Here is a 21775-nt window from a genome sequence, read left to right as displayed (position 1 = left end):
AAATTGAGCTCGATCACACACAGATACGGTGTAACAGCTGCCAGCAGATGTGGAGACGGTTGGGACAGTTTCAGTCCCACTCTGGGAAAAAAACTGGATCCTAAATTCAGGGGAGATAAGTGTCACAGATAGAAGGCTGAAAATTGGTTTGGGAACGATTTGAGTCATGACCGAATGGCGGGCATACCAGATGGGCTGAAAGCTCTAACTGTCCTCCGATGCCTTCTGGTCTCTCACCATCCAGTACTGAAAGAAATAGAAACAGAGTTAATCGTGCATTTCGAAGTCCTCCTCTCAAAACTCGGCGAGGTGAGAGATGGAACAGTTCTGCTATTAAATTTTGAGACTGGGAGAATGTTTGGAGATGGAGTAATAAAAGAGAAACTGAGTATAAAGTTGAGAGTCAGGAGATATTCAATAAAAAGGTAGACGGAGATGGACATGGAGTAATAAGTGTCACTGGTCTTGAAGACTTAACTCGGTTTTCCATTCCAAGATTCTACCAGATCGGCTGAGATTTTCCCACAATTTCTTTTGTTGGTACTGAAACAGAAGGGAAAAGTCTGATCCTGGACCAATCAGCTATGTCTGCTCTGTAGACGTTTGAATTCCCTATTCGAACAAATCACGTCTGACCCACACGGAAACCTCACTAACCTGCATCACCCCCACCCCTGTTACTGACAATAAGCTGTTCATTATGTAAACACATATGGGTACACAACAACATCAGTTACCGAGTGAATTGGGAAAATTTCAGGGAGAGTTCCATTCGGTTTCCATCAGAGCATTCTCATTCAGTTAATTCTATTGCAGCACCATTTGACATGCAGCTGACACTGTCATGTGGCCATTCGCATTCGACGTCTCTGGACAATTTGGTTGGGGCACGTTTGGAATGGAACCTCGCGTTTTGGAAGGGACATCGTTTAATGCATATTCGGCTGAACTCATAACCTTGTCTCTTGCACCTGCAGTACAGTGGAGACAGTTTTCACTCAGAAACCAAGAGATGATCAAAAACGGAGGAAAAAATGTGTCAACAAAACCTGCCTCAGCGAGCGAATTCTCTCTTGCAACATTAAAGGAGAGCGGCAAACCTATTAACAAACAACAGCGCCCTGCGTGGGTCTCGACCCCACACCAGTGAGATCAAAGTTCTCAAGCTGTACCGACTCAGCGTACCAGGACAGGATTGGTGTTGGCTAATTTATCATTTCATAATTAGTTTAATTCAGCTGACACGGCAATTTTCAAAAATCTCGTTCATTCCTCCCCATTGCAAATGACATTATCCAAGTCTTTCAATTCTCAGATTTATTCCTTTGGACCTTTACAATTCATTTAGGCCTTGCCCCGGGATTTTCGATTCTCTGTTAATATTTTCATATTTTGACCCTGATCCTGAGGTCGCCGAAGTGATTCCCAGACACTCTGTCAGACTGCAAATCAATCGGGAAAATACCTCAGGAAACCAGATCATTTCTGATTAGAGTGTAGGGAATCCCATCTGCTGAAGAGACAGAGTCCTCACAATCAACACTTTCTTTGTTCTACCTGCCTACAAAGTTTACCACTTCTAATATTCGAGAAAGGCATTCTGATTATAAAATGTTTTAAAAACAGGAACAATCTTCTGAAGCCATTTCCAATTTGATTTAGAATTTTTTACCCTTTCACACGGTAACAGCCATTCCTGAGGAAGGAGTTTCCAAGAGCTGTGTCCCAGGGCTGGGCAGGAAGCCGCTGATTGAAACTGCAGTGGCCCCTTTCTGTTGGCAACAGAGGCTTGTAGAGAGTGGGGTCACATTTTGCTGCACGTGGCCGTCTCACTCATTGCGGACTCAGGGTTAATCAAGGATGCGTTCTCGTGGTTGTATTGTCAGTACATGGTCGATCTCAATACTTGATGTGAAATATTTGAGGCTCTGTGCTCTTTTTGGGCTTGGACAACCAACATTTCAGCCAAATGCTCTGACCATTTGAGACACAGCAACTGGTAGCAAAATTGTGCGTGTACACATCCAAACGCACAGTGATCGAGAGGATGTGGACAGCAGTGGTTCGCATTATTTTAAGAATCAGTTGCTCATGTTCCCGTGTTTATCGCAGAGGGTGAGAGACCCGAGGAGTAACAAACACACCCACAAAGCAATATCAGGACCTGTGAAGTTCAGTCATAAAAAGCTGCCTGCAGTTGTTGTATTGCAAAGTTGGGTTTCAAACCCACGACGCAATAGAGACTGGATCCTAAACCCATCATATTAAACCTCTCTGGATTAGTAGTGCTGGAAGAGCACTGCAGTTCAGGCAGCATCCGGGGAGCAGTAAAAATCGACGTTTCAGGCAAAAGCCCTTCATAAAAGGTTTCGCCCGAAACGTCGATTTTACTGCTCCTCGGATGCTGCCTGTACTGCTGCGCTCTTCAGCATCACTAATCCTGAATCTGGTCTCCAGCATCTGCATTCATTGTTTTTACCGACATTAAACCACTCGGCGACGCTCCCTGACGATAACTAAGCGCTAAACCTGTCAAGACTAATGTTTCAGCATCGCTTCACTTCAGAAGATTTCCCTGGCACTTTCTATGAATACCTTAGCATAATTAAAAAAAAATATTTGCAACGATTTGAAAGTTTTGCACGGTGTGGACATTATTGAGAAGGTAAATATTCTTCGACAGTTTTCCCCGGAGCTTCAGGCCTGAGGGATGTCCTTGGAAAAGTTTACAAAATCATGAGGTAGACGAGCAGAGAACATAGTCAATCTACACTTTTTCAGAAGTGACGTGAGTTTAAAGTGAGGTAGCATCGGTTTAATGTGAGAGCAGTACAATTTGAAAGGGATGTGAGCGACACTTGTTTTTAATACAGACATATTTGTGCATGTGGAATAAATTGCCTCATTTAGTGGCAGAGTTTGGTGCACTCACAACACTTCAAAGGCATCTAAATGGGTATGCAGACAGGGATTGTTCGGAGAGATAAGGGACAAATATTGGCAAATATGTTTAGATTAGTTACGGTCATCTGTTCAAAAGGTGCAAGGTGGATAGGAAGGTTTTCTTCCCTGCTCGGCAGTTCTGTGACACTCCAGTACCTGACAACAGTTTGAAAAGACCACTTGCAAAAACGCATGCTGTTTGTTTCTAAGTCAGCGTGTTTGAAATTTAATTTTTTTCATGAGGCATAATGTTTTGAAATGACACAGAGAGGAATGTTTTCCAGACATTTACAGACAATGGCCATTCTCCTTGATACATTCTCAAGTTCTCCATCAAATAATTTCGTTGACTAAAAAAGAACCTCACAAAACGTGTTATCCCCTCAACTCTCCAGTGAATCCAAAAACTGACAGCTCTTAACGTGGACCAGGTGCAAAACTCATTATCAGACACACAAACTCATTACGTCTGTCTGTGGGGCAGTGCGAGACGTGTATGTCAAGAACTGCTCACACAAATAACACCGAAGCAATTCCAAACGGTGCTTCCCGACATTCTGGAGATTTAGTGCATTGCCAAGTAACAGAAAGTGCTCAAGTAACATTAAACAAAACAGAAAAATGCACCATGCAAAGTGATATTATCAATTACATTCTCGATTAAATTAGGTCAACAATGCGCTGGTGCCTCCATCTGATCGAGCGAGCCAATCTCCAGCCTCCCTCACCAGGACAGTAATGAGGGAAATGAGAGAAATATAACAAAGTTTCACGTTGCGATTGCTCACCTTTTAGCCACAACAACAAAAAACGAGGGAGCAGATTCAGTGCAGGATCTGGCTTCACAACAGCGGTGAAATAACGACGTCCACTCACTTTCAGGGAAAACTGTAAACAATTCACATTGTCCAGAATATGAATACACAGCGCAGGCTGTTTAGTTCCCATATTCTACTGCTGCCCTGACATTGATACGATAATGTACCTTTCAAAGAGACCGTTTGGAGCTGTGGAATGACAGTGGCAGCTGTTTCTCCTCGCTCTTACTGCCGCCCTTGGTCGTGTAGGGCCTGTAATTCTCATCTTACACGCGGTAGTAGAGTGTGCAATTATCTGTTGTTGAAAAGCGGAGTGTTTTGGTGCAGAAAGATGTGTTGTTCGGATGTTTCTGGAGTTCTTGTTGAAAGGTTCGGTTACGCTAGGTAGATGGTTTGCAGACTTTTCCTCCCTTTCTGGGTGACATTCTCAGCGCTTTAGAGGTTCCTGTGAAGCGCTGCTCTCATGTTTTGGTACGAATTCATTTGGTTTCATTCCCACTGTTTCCGTTTGTTGGGATTGAAGATTGGGTCCAACGTATGGAATCCGTGGATGAGTGCCCTGCTTCCATGAATTGTCTGGCTGTCTTCTGCTTGCCCTGTCCTATTATTGTTGTGCTATTCTAGTCGAATGTGTGGCCCCTGCCGTTTGTACGTCTTGCTACTAGGGACTGCTGGATTGATGCCCACACAAATTCTTTGCCAAATACCAATATCCACCCACCTTCTTTCGCAAATGCATGGCACACAAAGTTCGCAAAGTGTATTTGCTACGAAGTAATTTTTAAATCATGTTTCCCTGTGTTAAAAACAAATTCTTGTAAACGATATCCAGATTCCTCCGAACACTCGGACATATGACAGCACAGAAACCGAGGGCCTCACTCAGATAACAACTCACGAGAAAACAAGGCCCAATACCCCATCATGTGCAGCTCAAACGTGGTTGATGAGATTCCACGCATGGACTGCACGAAACACCACAGAGGAGAAAGAGGCTGACAACTAGAGAGCTGCATTCATAATTTCATCTGGACTGTAAAAACGCCTCGGACAGCTGTTCCTTGCAGTTATGCACAGAATATTGAATGTCTCTGATTGCAGGGCTTGGAATTCGGATGATATGACCGTCTGCAGCACTGGTTACTTCCTTATGTGAGGTAACTCCTGATGGAACACATGTCACACTCTATTGCTCATTGAGAAATACATCCAAAATAGGAGCTTAGAGCAGCATTTATGTTGTCCTTCTGGGGCTGTCCCTGACATGCCCTGTGGCACTGCACTTATTCTGTGTTTCCTGAGGGTTCGGCACATGCTTCCACGATCGTATTATGGGCAGTAATCTGCATTTTCGCTTCAATAACGGGTGTGTGAAGCGGAGGTCCACCATTCTCTCTTCTATTTTTCTCTTCTTATGCACAACTGCAATACAGTAAAGGATCAATTGATATTGAAAGATGATATACAGAGGCGTTTGAAATACCGAAGTTTTAATGACATTTATGCAATGGTTAGAGATTACCTTGATTCAGGAAATAAGGATGTAAAGTCTGTTTGGCTGGAGTGGAGGGACAGTGAGGAATGAACTCACAAGCATGTGTAGTTTACAAGCCCACTCGCAGTAACCACAAAGAGAAATAAATCGTACAAGGGGGAAAAATGCATGTGAGTGACAAAAATGGCAATAGTCATGCGTGATCTTAACTTCCCATCTAAAACTCTCGGTTCCATTGTAAAAACGTTTGGAGAACCAAAATAAGAAAAATCCCACATGTCCCATAAAACATCACGAGGGATATCTTGGTAATTGATTACTCTATTGGTGACTTAATTTTCCTATTTTCTTCGAAACCATCTCTTTAATTGTGAGCATCAGAAAAGGCTTTGTTTTGCCAGCAAGAAATAAATATGTGATTATGCTTTGTTGGTTTCATGAATAAGAACACTGAGAGTCCTCTGCACCACACTTTTTTTTGCGTTTCTATCGATTTTAACACTAGTGTGTCTTTTGATTCTTCCCAACAAAGTATATGACCTCGCATTCCCTCCATGAAACTGCGTCTGCCAAGAATACTCCAATTGATGGAGGGAATCCTGAGGAACAGAATGTACATGTATTTGGAAAGGCGAGGACTGATTCGGGATTGTTAACATGGCTTTGTGCGTGGGAAATCATGTCTCACAAACTTGATTGAGTTTTTTGAAGAAGTAACAACGAAGATTGATGAGGGCAGAGCAACAAATGTGATTGATATGGACTTCAGTAAGGCGTTCAATAATGTTCCCCATGGGAGACTGATTGGCAAGGTTAGATCTCATGTAACAATAGTGGACGTAACACCGACCCTTGTGGTGCGCCGCCAAGACCTGGACACCAAGAAGAACATGTTCCAACAACTACAACACCGTTTTCTTTTGGCAAGCCAATTACTGATCAAAGCTGCAATCTCTCCCACAGTTCCATTCCTCTGCATTTTGTATAATAGCCTATTGTGGGGAAACTTATCGAACAACTTGCTGAAACCCATATACACCACATCAACTGGGTTACTGTCATCTACCTGTTTGGTCACTTTGTCAAAAAAGTCAACAATATTCGTTAGGCAAGGCATACCCTTCAATAAACCGTGCTGAATGTCCCTGATCAGATGATTCATTTCGAGATGGTCATAAATCCTATCTTTAATAACCTTTTCCAACACGTTACCAACAACTGCAGTGAGACTCACTGGTCTGCAATTACCAGGGTTGTCTCGATGAAACTTTTTGAACAAGGGAACAACATATGCTATGCTGCATCTCACAGGCACTATTCCTGTAGACAACGATGATTTGACGATCAATTCCAAATCCTCATCAATCTCTTCCCTTGCTTCCCAGAGGATCCTAGGACAGATCCCATCCAGCCCAGAGCACTTGTCTGTTTTCACACTCTACAGTATATCTATCACCTAATCATTGTGAACCTCAATATCTACTACACTAGACGCAAGTATCTATATATCTTCGTCGCCAACATTTACATTTTCTATCGCGAACAATGTCGAAATATATTTATTTAGTGCTTCCTCTATCTCTTCTTACTCCAATCAAAACTTCTCACTATTATCATTCATTGTCCCAAATGTAACTCTCGTCATTCTTTTATTGCTGACATACCTATGGAAAGCCTTAGGGTTAACCCTGATCCTATCTACCACCAACTTCTCATGTCTCCTCCTGGCTCTTCTCAGCTCTCTTTTTAGGTCTTTCCTGATATCGTTGGAACCCTCGAGCGCTCGAACTGAGTTTTCACGTTTTGTTCTAACATAAGACTTCTTGTTCTTTTTGACCAGGGGTTCCATGTCCTTAGTAAAACACGGCTCATGCGTTCAATATCTTCCTCCCTGCCTGACAGGTACACACTTATCTAGGACATACAGGAGTTTTTCCTTGAATAAGTTCCACATTTTTAATGTGCTCACCCCCTACAGTTTCCTACCCGATGCTACGCTTCCTAAATCTTAACTCATTGCATCATAATTTCCCTTCCACCAGCTGAAACTCTTGCTCCGTGGAGTACACCTATCCCTTTCCATCACGAAAGTAAACCTGAGAGAATTGTGATCGCTGTCTCCAAAGTGCTCACCTACTTCCAAATCTAAAACCTGGCCAGGCTCGTAACCAAGTACTAAATCGAAAGCGGCTTCTTCCCTTGAAGGCATGTCTACATACTGTGTCAGGAAGCCCTCCTGCACTTACTGAACAAAAACTGACCCATCTATATTACTCGTACTGTAGTGATCCGAATCAATATTTGGATATTGGCTTGAGTGTTCCAGAGGTTTTCATTGTCCCAGAGTACAGATGAAGTTTGCATTGCTCACGTACGTAGGCGAGAATTTTTTCAATGTCTCAGATCAGTTTCTGTCCCGAGAACATCAGAGTCAATGTCCCTTCCTCTACTCGGACCGACAGTTCACACTTCTTCATTCTCCTCTGATTCCATTTCCCAAAGAGCTTCTCAAGATTTCCAAAGCTGAAGCCTAAGATATATAGTTTGATTCCTAAACATTTTTCCAACTGCCAACTGACAATATTTTCAAAATATCTCTTCACAATCCTCTGGCTTGCACCATGTCCAGGGATGAGAAGTCCCGTTTGGTGGAGAGAGTTCCTAGGCTGGTGAGTTTCACTTTGGATCAAAGATGGTTAAGTGGCAATTTCCTGCGGTTGTTTGTAATGATGGGAGAGGGAGCGGTGGGTAATGATCACTCTGACGAGCAGGAGGAAGTGTTGCCAATGACCAGAGTCAGAGGACCGAGTACAAGGGATGAAAGGAATCTAATGAAAAGCAGCACTTCTGCTCAGGGCGTTCAATAACAACTGCAGAAACCCGATGTGTCGAGCAGTGTATCTGGAAAGAGAAACAGAGATAATGTTTTAAATGTGGAGCATTTCTGATGAAGAACTCAAGTTTCCCAAGTCCAATCAAATTACAGGCCTGATTTGCAAAACAGGGTTTTTGAATTTTGACTTGTCACAGCAGGAAAGCATCCATAACGCCGTCAACAGGATTCAAACCTACGTGGGACAACCCCAATGGATTTCTAATCCATCGCCTTAACCACTCGGCCATGACTACAGACAGCAGCGCCCTTGAGCACTGACCAAATCAGCCGTGATCTCATTGAAAGCTGCCGCTGACGAGAGTTAAATGTTTCCATCTCCATTCATACCTTTGCTGTCATTTGTAAGGTGCGAGACACCAATGTAAAAGAAGAAAAGCACAAAGTTAGGAAAAGATATTTGCAGCAAAATGGAGTCAAAATTATTTATTGAAAGGAAAATCACACTTGGCAATATGCTAGATCTCTTTGCGAACATGACCAGCAGAGGTAATCAAGGGAGCTATTGATCTGAGTATTCTTGGACATGAAACAAACAAAGGTTTGTGACATATTCATTTCTTTTTTTAGCGATCGAAATGGTCTTTCCTGATGGTTACAATGAAAGAGATGGTTCCCAATAAAAGACAGAGATTAAGTCGCATGTAGATATACTTCAATGTGATACGATTCATTTTCAGCCCCTCATTACCCCAGAGATTGAGGGGGTGAGTTACTTTTCTTCACGCTTCAACTCCACAGCATGGAGGTACAGACATGAAACCGCTAGAGATGGAGTTCTTGAATTCGGAACTAGCGACACTGAAGGAACTAGGCAAAAGTGAGGACTGCAGATGCTGGAAACCTGATTTTAGATGAGAAAATGCTGGAAAAGCACAGCAGCATCCGAGGAGCAGGAAAGTCGATGTTTCTGTTGCCAGTCTTTCTGCGTTCCGCAAAACAATTTTCGTTTTTGGCTCAGATTTCCAGCAACTGCAGCTATCTGTATTATGTTAACATTCATAATATTTCGGACAAAACCAATGACCTGCTAGCATCGGAAAATCGGCAGAAGTACTGGTACACCGATATGTTAGCTGAACAATACCACCATTCCATGAGTGGGAATACGATCCGGGCCACGGTGCTGAGAGTATCGAATCCTCACAAGTAAATAACAAGACAAGGCGATAGATACTATCGTATTTGGTGTAAATAAAACACCCTTTATGAACATTTTCGTTGCAGATTATTTTGCACTTGTCTTCGTAGATTTACAAAGTGGGAAAAGGCCATTCCGCCTGAGTGCATTGCGGCGAATCAGAGAGCCATCTATTCCAGTCGCAGTTTCCAACTTTGGCCCAAAGTCTCGTGTGTTCTAATGTTCCCAGGGCAGATATCAATGACTTTATCCTGTGTTCTTAAATGGCACAATAATGGGGCAGATGTATGACACTTCCACAACGACTTGTAATTCTTTTGAGAAACTCATGCTCATTTTCACCCACAGAAAGATACACCCAAAGCGACAGAGATCTCCGTTGTGGTGAGCTGGAATTTGAAATGGACAAGAGGACAAATGCAAGTTTCAAATGTGGAAGCACAGAAGCGAAGTCCCGGCAGGACTTCACAGGGGAGCGTCAACGTGGGGCACGGTTAAAGTCAGACATTCCCCTCGAGCCAGGTTGGACTCGAACCTACAATCTTCTGATCTGAAGTCAGACACGTTATCCAGTACGCCACTGGCCCAACAAACACACTCACCGCTGGCAGAATGTCGATATGTAATGCTATGGACTTTCACGGAATCAGAATTTAAAAGATGAACAAGCAGCGAAGATAATCACCAACACTGCTTCACTTCGAATTTTCCAATTTGTGAAGCAGTGCCTTTCACTGGCAAAGGAGAAACATTTGTCCTCAGCTGCCTGCTTCAGGGTCGCCTCCTTCTCTGCTGGAAGTTTCCATCGCTTTATTCACAATCCCGATGCGATTTCATGATCCACTCCAGTGAATAAGTGTCATGGTGTCGTCTATGCAAGACCCTGCCGAAACTCAGCGAGAGACATCTCGTCATTTCGAGCTCAGGATGTGGAATTAGACGAGCTGCGTGACACCTTTTATTGGCGCCGCCACTTCACTGCAAATTAGCGGCTCAAAACGAGCCGTTGTTAAGTTCAGCTTGATTTGTACCTTCCTGCAGTGCATTTGCTGAACAACATCAGATAGATCCCATCCGGCCCAGCTGACTTATCTATTTTCACACTCTGCAGTATTTCTAATATCTCTTCCTTGTGAACCTCAATCTCTTCTAGTCGAGACGCAAGTATCTCTGTATCTTCCTCGCCAACATTTTCATTATCTATACCGAACTCTGTCGAAAAATATTTATTTAGTGTTTCCTCTATCTCCTCTGACTCCACACAAAACTTCCCACTATTATCCTTGATTGTCCCAAATTTAGCTCTTTTAGTGCTGACATACCTTTGGAAAGCCTTAGGGTTATCCCTGAACCTTTCTACCAACAACTTCTCATGTCTCCTCCTGGCTCTTCTCAGCTCTCTTTTTAGATCTTTCCTGATATCGTTGGAACCCTCGAGCGCTCTAACTGAGTTTTCACGTTTTGTCCTAACATAAGACTTCTTGTTCTTCTTGACCAGGGATTCCACTTCCTTAATAAACCACGTCTCACGCGTTCTATATCTTCCTCCCTGCCAGACAGGTACATACTTATCTCGGACACACAGTAGCTTTTCCTTGAATACGTTCCACATTTTTAATGTGCTAACCCCCCACAGTTTCCGACCCCATTCTACGCTTCCTAAGTCTTACCTCATTGCATCGTAATTACCCTTCCACCAGCTGAAATTCTTGCTCCGTGGAGTGCACATATCCCTTTTCATCATGAAAGTAAACCTGAGAGAATTGTGATCGCTGTCTCCAAAGTGCTCACCTACTTCCAAATCTAAAACCTGGCCAGGTTCGTTACGCAGTACTAAATCGAAAGTGGCTTCTTCCCTTGAAGGCATGTCTACATACTGTCTCAGGAAGCCCTCCTGCACAAACTGGACAAAAACTGGTCCATCTATGGTACTCGTACTGTAGTGATCTCAGTCAATATTTGGATATTGTCTTGAGTGTTCCAGAGTTTTTCATTGTCCCAGAGTCCAGATGAAGTTTTTATTCCTCACGTACGGGAGCGAGACTTCTTTCAATGTCTCAGATCAGTTCCTTTGCCGAGAACATCAGTCAATATCCCTTCCTCTACTCGGACTGACAGTTCACACTTCTTCATTCTCCTCTGATTCCATTCCCCAAAGAGTTTCTCAAGATTTCCAAAGCTGGAGCCTAAATTATATGGTTTGCTTCCTAAACATTTTTCCAACTGCCAACTGACAATATTTTCACAATATCTCTTCACAATCCTCTGGTTTGCATCATGTCCAGGGAAGAGAAGTCCCGTTTGGTGGAGACATTCCCGAGGCTGGTGAGTTTCACTTTGGAACAAAGATGGTTAAGTGGCAATTTCCTGCGGTTGTTTGTAATGATGGGAGAAGGAGCGGTGGGGAATATCACTCTGACGAGCAGGAGGAAGTGTTGCCAATGACCAGAGTCAGAGAACAGAGGACAAGGGATGAAAGGAATCTAATGAAAAGCAGCACTTCTGCTCAGGGCGTTCAATAACAAATGCAGAAACCCGATGTGTCGAGCAGTGTATCTGAAAAGAGAAACAGAGATAATGTTTTAAATATGGAACATTTCTGATGAAGAACTCGAGTTTCCCAATTCTAATCAAATTCCAGGCGTGATTTGCAAAATTGGCTTTTTGAACGGAAATTACTCCAGCAGGAAAGCATTCACAACAGATTTCAGAGGATTCAAAACGACGTGGGGAAACCCCAATGGATGGTTAATCCATTGACCTTAACCACTCGGCCATGACTGCAGATAGGAATGCAGTTTTGAGAAGTAACCAAATCAGCCGTGATCTCATTGAAAGCTGCCGCTGACCTGATGCGTTAACTGCTTCCATCTCCTTTCATTCCTTTTCTGTCATTTGTAAGGTGCGGGACACCCATGTAAAAGAAGAAAATCACAAAGTTAGGAAAAGATATTTGCAACCAAACTGAGTCAAAATTATTTCTTGAAAGGAAAATCACACTTGGCAATTTGCTAGATCTCTTTGCTAACATGACCAGCAGAAGTAATCAAGGGAGACATTGATCTGAGTATTTTTGGACATGAAACAAACAAAGGTTAATGACATATTCATTTCTTTTGCTGGCGAAGGGACTGGTATATCCAGATGCTCACAATGACAGAAAATTTTCCCAATTAAAGACGGCAAATGCATTTGGGCTGGGGCGGTCGGTGTGGAGTTGCTGTGCCGAAGGGCCTGTTTCCACATTGTAAGTATTCTAATCCACAGTAATAAATGACATAGGTACAGCGCACGTTGTTCGATGAGGCATATATGACTTTTCGATTGTTTTTATTCAAAGTTTCTTTACAATTCAAACGGGAGAGGAAGAAGGGAAATGAATGTCTCCCATAATTCTTGCCTTCTTTTATCATTCACAGGCGGTTTATTTTTCCTGTACGTTTTATTTTACAGTGTGGTTACTGTTAGTGATCTTGTAAGCTACACCGGCTGGTTTCGTCTTTCCTCAATGTTCCTCATCTCTACCCAAACACACTTTCCATCCTTATCTCCTGAATCAAAGTAATCTCTAACCATTGCGTAATTGCCACGGAAACTGGGCTTTTCACACGCCTGGGTATGTCATTTCCCATTATTAATTGATCATTTACTGCGTTGCAGTTGCGCACGAGAAGAGGAAAACAAAATAGAGGCCGGTGGTCCTGGGTTTCAAACACACGTAATTGCAGCTAAAACGCAATTTACTGCACACAATGCGATCAGGGAAGCATGCACCGAACCGTCAGGAAGCACACAATAAGTGCAATGCTGGATGTCATGTCAGGAATAGGACTAGAAACACAACAGAAATACGCCTCTTGGGTACTATTTTGGACGTATTTCTCGATGAGCTATCGTGTTTTACATATGTTCCATCGGGAGTTACCTCACACAAGGAAGTAACCAGTGCTGCAGACGGTCATATAATCCGAGTTCCAAGTCCCAGAGTCAGAGACACTCAGTGCCCTGTGTGTACCTACAAGGAACGGCTGTGCATGGGGTTTACAGGGTAACTGAACTGCATGAATGCAGCTCGATGGTCGTCTCTCTGCTTCTCCTCTATAGTTTTCTGTGCAGTCCCTGCGTGCAATCTTGTCAACAACGTTTGTCCGGCACAAGCTGGGCATTGGTCACTTGTCTCTGAGACAGGCTGTTGGTTTATGTGTTGTCATAATTCCGAGTGTAAGGAGGAATCAGTTCCCAGAAACTTATTTTAATAAATGGAAGCGTGCTTTTTAACTTGTTGCGTGGCATATCCTCGTTGCGAAGTTCTTGCACTGCGAATCACGTTGCGGGACTATCCAATTTTGACAAAGACTTTGTGTGGCAGTCACGAGTTGCCACGACCAGCTGTCCCTAGTTCAATACGGACAAATGGCAACAACTACAAATTCGATTAGAGCAGCCCAAGTTTAATGTGACAGGGCAAACAGAAGGCAGCCAGAAGATTTCTGGGTGTCGGGCAATCACCCAAGGTACGCCCAAGGTCTGTGCATCAGTAGAATCTGAGACCAAAGTCGTCTCTGTTGGTTATTCATATTCCAGACAACTTGCGTTGTTCCCCGTTTACTCTGAAAGGGAATAGACATAGTTATTTCATCGTTATTCCGAAAGACGATTCTGCATTGAATATGTTCGCCGTTTTTTGATGTTGTGGCGAAAAGGTGGGTTATCGCGATGTGAAAAGTTGCTATACTTTCATTTCCTTCATTGCTGTCCTGCTGAGGGATAAATGTGATTGGCTCTCTCGATCAGATGGGGGCACCGGCGCATTGATGGCCTAATTTAATCACGGATATAATTGGAAATGTTCACTTTTAATGGTTCGTTGTTGTGTTTTGTTTTACGATACTTGAGCACTATCTGGGACTTGGCAATACACTAAATGTCCAGTAGGTTTGGAATTGCCTCGCTGTTATTTGTGCGAGCAGTTAATGTCAGAGACGACTCACAGTGCCTCACAGACAGCACTTAAGCTTCGGTGTGTCTGATCATGGTACTTTTCAGTTTTGATTCTGTTCCACGATAAGAGCTGTCAGTTTGTGGATTCGCTGGAGAGCAAAGTGGGTAATGCGATATGTGAGATATTTTTCTTCAGCCAATATCTCTGATGGCTAACTTGGGAAAGTGTCAAGAAGAATCGTTATTGGCAGCAAATATCAGGAAAACCTTCATCTCTGGATCGGTTGGGCTCATCCACCCTCCAAACAAAATAGCCAAACTCGCTGGCTGAGTAACAAACATCATGCGTTTTTTTGCAAATGGTGTATTCAAACCATTGCCGGTGGTTTGCATCTCAGACTTGTCGAGCATGGAAACAAATCCCGCGATCCAACTTGCCCTTGCTGAATAGATAACCGAAATTAATCCATACATATCTGCCAATATTTGTCTCCGAGGTCTTCCAGTCTATACACCCATTCAGATGCCTTTGAAATGTTGTGAGTGCACCAGACTCTGCCACTAAATGTGGCAATTCATTCCACACACACAAAAGTTCTGTGTGAAAAACATGTGTCCCTCACATCCCTTTTAAATCTTTCCTCTCTCACATGAAACATTTGCTGTGTAGATCTGAACTCGCGTGTCTTGTGAAGAAGTGTTCCCTGACTATTTCCTCTGTCTGTCTTCCTCATGATTTTATAAGCTTCTGTGAGGCCATATCTAAGCCCTGAATCTCCTGGGAATCTGACAAAGCCTATTCAGTTTCGTTCTCATGTCCAAGCACTGCAAACACGGCAAATCCTTGTAAAGGGTTTGCTTGGCCACTCTGGAACTGCGGGTGGACTCACTGTGGAGTATGAGCAATTCTGGAGAGTTGTGTTGCCTCCCAGGTACTCAGGTCAGGGATGTCGCCCATCGGCTGAAGAGCATTCGAAAAGGGGATAGTGAACAGCCAGTTGTCTTGGTGCATACAGGCACCAACGAAAAAAAAACGAGATGAGGACCTGCAGGGAGAATTCAGGGAGCTAGGAGAGAAATTAAAGAGGAGGACCTCAAAGGTAACAATCTCGGGATTACTGCCGGTGCCATGTGACTGCCAGCGTAGAAATGAATAAAGAAACGGCACGGTGAACACGTGAGTTGAGAAATGGTGCTGCAGGACGGGTTTCAGATTTGTTGGATTTTGTGACCAGTTCTGGGGAATGTGAGACTATAAGAAAATTGACGACCTACATTTGAAACAGGCGGGAACGTATGTCCTTTCAGGAGTTTTTGCTACTGCCGTTGGGGAGGTTTTATACTAATGTGGCAGGGGGCTGGGAACCACAAGATTAAACAAGTCGGCAGTGAGGTGGAAACTGGAAACGCTGAGAATCTGGAAGATAGCATTAATAATGGGAAGAGTAGGCAGAGAGCAGATGAATGCAAAAGAACTGGTGGCCTGAAATGCATCTCCTTTAATACATGGAATATAGACAGATGAACTTAGGGCTTAGGTTGGTGCCTGGGAATATGACGCTATTGCGATTCTTGGCGAATGTGTCTATGTGTTTCTTTCTGTGGGAGACACGACGTGGGGAATAACACAGTGTGACTATGTCAAACTTCAATCCCAATGTTGTGTCATCTAAGATCAAAGCGAGAACCTCACTGCCATTTGCACTGGAAACATCAGAACACATAAGGTTATGGACCAAAGCTGGAAACTGGGAATAGAATAGATGAATGTCTTTAAACCAGACTGCACCATGGGCCAAATTGGATTTTCCATTCTGCAAAACTTGAAGACGAGTAGAAACCAATCTACAGGGGAACTGATCAGAAATGAAATGGAAAATCCATTTCATTGAGAATAAATGCAAGAGTGTCTGTCTTCATTCCATGTAATCTCGTAGTTAGGATTTGGAACTCTATCCGCAATAGTGTTTGTACTATTCTTGGACAGGGAATGCATGTTTTATTGTGTAAATATATCGTGGTACCAGTATTTATTACTACTGGTCCGAACCTGGTAATGCTTGGTTTAGTGCCAGGTTATCAAAAATCAAAAAGATACAGGTTTTGGAAATATGAACTGAAAACGAGAATTTATAGAGAATCCCGCTACAACTGGCAACATCTATGGAGAGAAACAGGTTTTTTTTTTCCTTAAGATGGACAGGAAACAGGTTACTTATAGATTTCTAGATTATACTGTTGGGAAAATAATAATCTTACCTGTCGAATCAGGATATTTATCAAAATCACTCCTGAGCTTACAAACATCGAATCTACAATCTTAAAAGGACTTAATCAGCTGTCATGCTAATTTCATTTTCCTGAGCTGGTGGAAGGCTATGTTTTAATGGCTACATTTCCTTTTCGTTTCCGTTATAAAGCAGTCACGCCGAATGGAGAATTGTTTCTTTCAGTGTCTGCCTCAATATGGGTCTTTGTTTTTTTCTATATTTGTCTCTGTATCCTCCTGGGCCTTTTTCACATTTTCCGACTTTCTGGCTGTCCATATCCCTCATTTCCCATTTCTGCTCTTGATAAGCCTGACATTCAGAGACATTTTGAGATTCGAATTGCTGAGAGGCTTTCTGACGCCTGGCTGGAGTCGGTCGAAGTAGTCTCACATTCTCTGTATAATGAGTCTGTCACTTCGACCTGAGGCAAGGAGACATTTCTTCCTCAAAATCTAAAGACCCTTTCCAAGTTAAAGTTGATTTCCTTATCCAACAGAAAAAGAAAGTAATTACATGATAGCTGAAGAAGAAAAACGATGCATTTACTGTTGGTGTACAACGAATGAATGGAGACAGCAGAGAATGAGGGTGATCATGTCGTGGTGTCAGTGCCATTACCACAACATTTCCTGGGAATGCTGCAGTGTCTCCTGCCTCACCACTTAATTTCCACAAAACTGGGAATGAAGGAATGAGAATAAGAGGATGAGAAGCAGAAGTGCTTGTGGAACTGCGGGAAGAATCTCCAGGTTAAAATAGTAGTTAAAAAAACAACCTACACTACTGGATTTAAACCAGGAAAATTAAGCCGGAACACGAAATCAGAATGTACAGCAATTCAAACAGGACACTGAGTTTATCGATCAGCAACAAAATAATAGCGAGAAATAACGAGCTTTCAATACAATGAGCAGGCACCAGTGTGATGGGAGCTGCTTTCACCAGCTAAGCCATGGCGCCACGTTAAAAGCCAGATTTCTCGTCCATATGTGCAACGCCTGAACCACTTGATCATAGGAATTAGAAAACGCGTTTTGTGTATTAATGTTGCTCAGTATGAATGGCAATCAAACGCTGCTTGTGCAAAAACAGGCATTTAAATGCTGAGCATGCCCCACTAAAAAGGCACAGAAAAAGACAGTATCCTCTTGCATTGGCATCCAACAGATATTTTCGTCTGTGTAAACTGACAGAATAAAGAGGATGTGCTCATCTCCTCTCACGTCCCATTAACCACGTTAGTACACACGTAGGGATTTTCAAACCAAGATGAACAGGCTCATTGTTGTGAATTGACAGCAGTGGTGTGTGAGTCATTACGAACAGTGAGCAATAAATGCTGAACCAATAGCACTGACACTGAGCCCTGCACCATCAGCTCCACGCTCACATCTTGTGTTATGTCTCCTCGGCATCAGTGCATTTGACTTTAATTATTCTACCCTGCACCTCTCCTCAAGTTATTCCCGACCACTTGCAGTGTCGAATTAGAACATGCAATTATGAGAAATGCATTTCTGGGACACAGTTGTCTTTCAATGATATAAGATTCATTGCCGATCCCTAATTATCCCAAAGATGTAGGGGACGAGTTACTTTTGTTAACTCCTCAAATCCATAGTATGGAGGTACTGACAAGAAACCGCGAGAGATGGAGTTCCTGGATTGCGGAAAGCAGACCGACCCAAAACTGCTAACGTAACTCACCCAGGGAAGAGCAGATGGACCCCACTCTGTCAATGTAACTCAACCAGTGGACAGAAGTCTGACATCACACGATCAATGTAACTCAACGAGGAAATTCTGGCCTGACCGCAGTCTGTTAATGTAACTCACCCAGGGAAGAGTAGACTGACGCCACTCTGTCAATGTTAGTCATCCAGGGAAGAGCAGACTGACCCAACACTTTATATGTAACTCACCCAGCAAATGGCAGACTGACACCACTCAGTCAGTAAAATGTACCCAAGAAAGACCAGACTGATGCCAGTCTGTCAACGTAACTCACTCAGAGAAGAACAGGCTGTGCCCATTCTGTCTCTGTCATTCATCCAGGAAAGAGCAGGCTGATCTGATTCTGTCAATGAAACACAAGCAGGGAGACGAGCCTGACCCCACTCTGTCAAAGTAACTCACTCAGAGAAGAGAAGACTTATTCCATTCTGTCTGTGTAAATCATCCAGCGAAGACAGGAATGAAACCATACTTGCTGTTAAACTCAGACAGAGAAGAGCAGACTCTCACGATTCTGAGAAAGTGACACGCCCGTGGAGAAGCAGACTGACACCACTCTCTTAACGTAGCTCACCCAGGAGAGAACAGACTGAGTGCACTCTGTGATATTACTCAATCAAAAAGGAGCAGACTGACCCCATTCTGTTAATATGACTCTCCCAGGGTAGAGCAGATGAAGCCCAATCTGTCAATGTGACTCAACCAGGGAAGAGCACTCTGACCTCATGCGATCACTTTAACACAACTAGGAAATTGCAGACTGACGCCACTCTGTCAATGCAACTCAACCAGGGAAGAGTAGACTGATGCCACTCTGTCAATGTAACTCACTGAGGGAAGAGCAAACTGACGCCACTCAGTCACTGTTACTCACAGAGGGGAAGGGCAGACTGACCCCACACTCTCAGTGTAACTCAGCAGACTGATCCCACACGGTCAATATAAGTCATTCACTGAATAGCAATCTGACCCCCGTCTATAAATGTAATTCACTCAGGGAAGAGCAGACTGATCCCATTCTGTCTATGGCATTCACCCAATGAATGAATACTAACCCCACTCTACAAATGTAACTCGCCAGAGAAGAGCAGACGGAAGCCAGACTGTCAACATAAATTATCGAGGGAAGAGAATACTGACCCCGCTCTTTCTGTTTCACTCAGGCAGGGAAGAGCAGACTGTCACCAAACTGTGAAAGAAATTCGCCCAGGGAAGGGCAGACTGACCCTACTGTATCTGCGTGACTGACACAGGTATGAGCAACTAATCCAACCCTGTCAAAGTCTCTCCCTCAGGGAAGAATACCCTGACCCCTCTCTGTCCATGTAACTCACCCAGGAAATAGCAGACTAACCCCACTCTGTCTTTTGAAGTTCACTAATATCCTCTCAAGTACGTTGTATCCAGACACTCTCCACATCCCTGTCTCTGTAACCATGTGCGTTCAATGGCGAATCCAAATAACCTGCAAATGTTAAAAATGTGGCAGCAAACCAGAGCTACCACACAGAAATTGGGCGAATGTGCAAACTTCCATCAGGCAGTCACCTAAGCCTGGAATGGAAACCAAACCCGACAGCAGTCGTGATTATAAAATGGCAGAACAGAAACCCAGCAAAAAGAATTGCTGTGTGTTGCAACGATTCTGAGTATTAATGAAGCCCCCCTCACTGTAGTTAATTTCCATTTTCATCACTGCCAACCTTCTTCAAAGTAAAGCATGCACTTGCTTTTTTCAGACTTCCGATATCCCGCTTTCATCCCGCTTTTTACCTAATCATATTTCTGACTTTACAATATACGTCATAACAGGTTGGCAAATGCAGAATGAGCTTTGTTCCGTTCTCCACTGATGTTGAGAGTTGTAATACAGCCTATTCGAGTAGGACTTGATGCGCTTGCGGGTGGTGTATTCGCGGCATTATGGCTTCTTTTCTTCGTTTTCGGTCGACCATTTCGAGTTCATTGCGCTGACTTCTGAAGAAGACTTTTTGGAGTCGAAATGGTAACTGTGTTTTCTCTCAGAAGACAGACGTAGCTTTATTTCTGTTCTCTTATAAATTGATCTTCTTCTGATCTTTGCAAGTGAAATAGGGTGCATTACTATTGCCCGTTTTTAGTTTCAAAATCAATAGAAACATGAAGGAGACAATATCAAAGAACACAAAGTACTGAGTTGGTAAGATAATTTTTGCAGCAATGGTGGACATGAAGGTCAAAATAAGATAACGGTACAAGAACATTTAGTCTGAAAGTGGTATGTGACTTTAGTTCCAAATATATGTTTCCGTTCTTCCAGTACATCTTTTTGACTCCCAGAAAACATTGATTGTTTTCTGTATTCACTTTGTTTCGCGATATCTGTCTTCTGGTCGACCAGCGACAACTTGAATTTGCGTCTGCATTGAAGAAGATTTCGCTCTTTCTTTCGAGAAGCAAACCTATGCATTATGTACCACTTATCATGCTGATGGCTAAGAAGTTCAAAATGAATTATGGTTTATGGACCGTGAGCAAGAATGAAGTGATCCACTTGCGAACAGATGTCACCACGCTCTATTCCTTCATCGGGCCTGAACGGTCGATTGGCAGAGTCTGCAGAAAGGAAGTGTCTAATTGAACTAGTCCTTTGTTCAGTTTGATTTGATACCAATGGTAGTGCTGTTTTGGGGCAGAAATGTGTCAACATCTCTGACGTTAGAGTCAAAATTTAAGTCACATCTACTCCATGGAGTGTCTTCTCATATCGGAACATGCTGACATGAAAACATCTAGCTCTAATAGCAAAATTTTTTTCATTAAACTGGGAGTATGTTTAACTAAGCAATTCAGACCGCCAAAATGAATAATTGGCATTTGGTTCTTCAAGCTGAGCTCTGCACACCAACTGCTCCAACGAAGGTCGTGGATAAGATCCCCATCGATTATTTTGGTCAATTTTAGTCTCAGCAACAACCAATTGTTCTGAACAATGGTACCCCACAAGCAGAGGGCTAAGTCTGATTTTCATCGTTAATTTTCAAATTCAGTTCTTAATGCACAGTTTCTTACGAATGTGGACAGCAGAAGACCGTTAACATTCTATTTCTAATATTTCCAGAAAATTCTACTCCGCTGATATGGCCTTGCCTTATCACACCTCAAGCCAGGAACCTGGATCAGTCGAGATCCTTTCCACACATGGAGTTGCTTTTTCTAATTCATTGACTGCTGATATACTAGATTATTGGCTTTGAGAGTCAGTTGTAAATTAGGTTGAGCTTTCTCAGCTTGACTTTCAATTGATTTTAAAAAAAATCATCATCTGCAGGTAATGTATTGCATTGCTTCTTGTTTTGCTTAATTCCAAACCCCCGCTCCCGAACATCCAAATTTCACGATAGTTCGACAAATGTTTTGAAACTGATTCATGTTGGAAGTTGGTGGCTTTTTGTGTCTCGACATATAATTTATTTTATTAGACGTCTTGAAATTACTTCGGATTCTTTAAAGTTGAAAATTTAGTTTCGATTGAATGCAAAGCTCAAGCTCCACGAAATC

At 42.9% G+C, this 21775-nt stretch overlaps 1 non-coding gene across 1 annotated transcript; it reads right to left on the bottom strand.

Annotated features, from left to right (window-relative positions):
• Positions 1–8303: 8303 nt before the first annotated feature.
• On the bottom strand, positions 8304–8385 carry trnas-aga (transfer RNA serine (anticodon AGA)). The gene has a single exon. It is a non-coding gene; the product is annotated as a tRNA-Ser (tRNA).
• Positions 8386–21775: the final 13390 nt, after the last annotated feature.

This window comes from Chiloscyllium punctatum, unplaced genomic scaffold, assembly GCF_047496795.1.
Source record: "Chiloscyllium punctatum isolate Juve2018m unplaced genomic scaffold, sChiPun1.3 scaffold_124, whole genome shotgun sequence".
NCBI lineage: Eukaryota > Metazoa > Chordata > Chondrichthyes > Orectolobiformes > Hemiscylliidae > Chiloscyllium > Chiloscyllium punctatum.
This window is presented reverse-complemented; position numbering and strand designations above follow the sequence as displayed.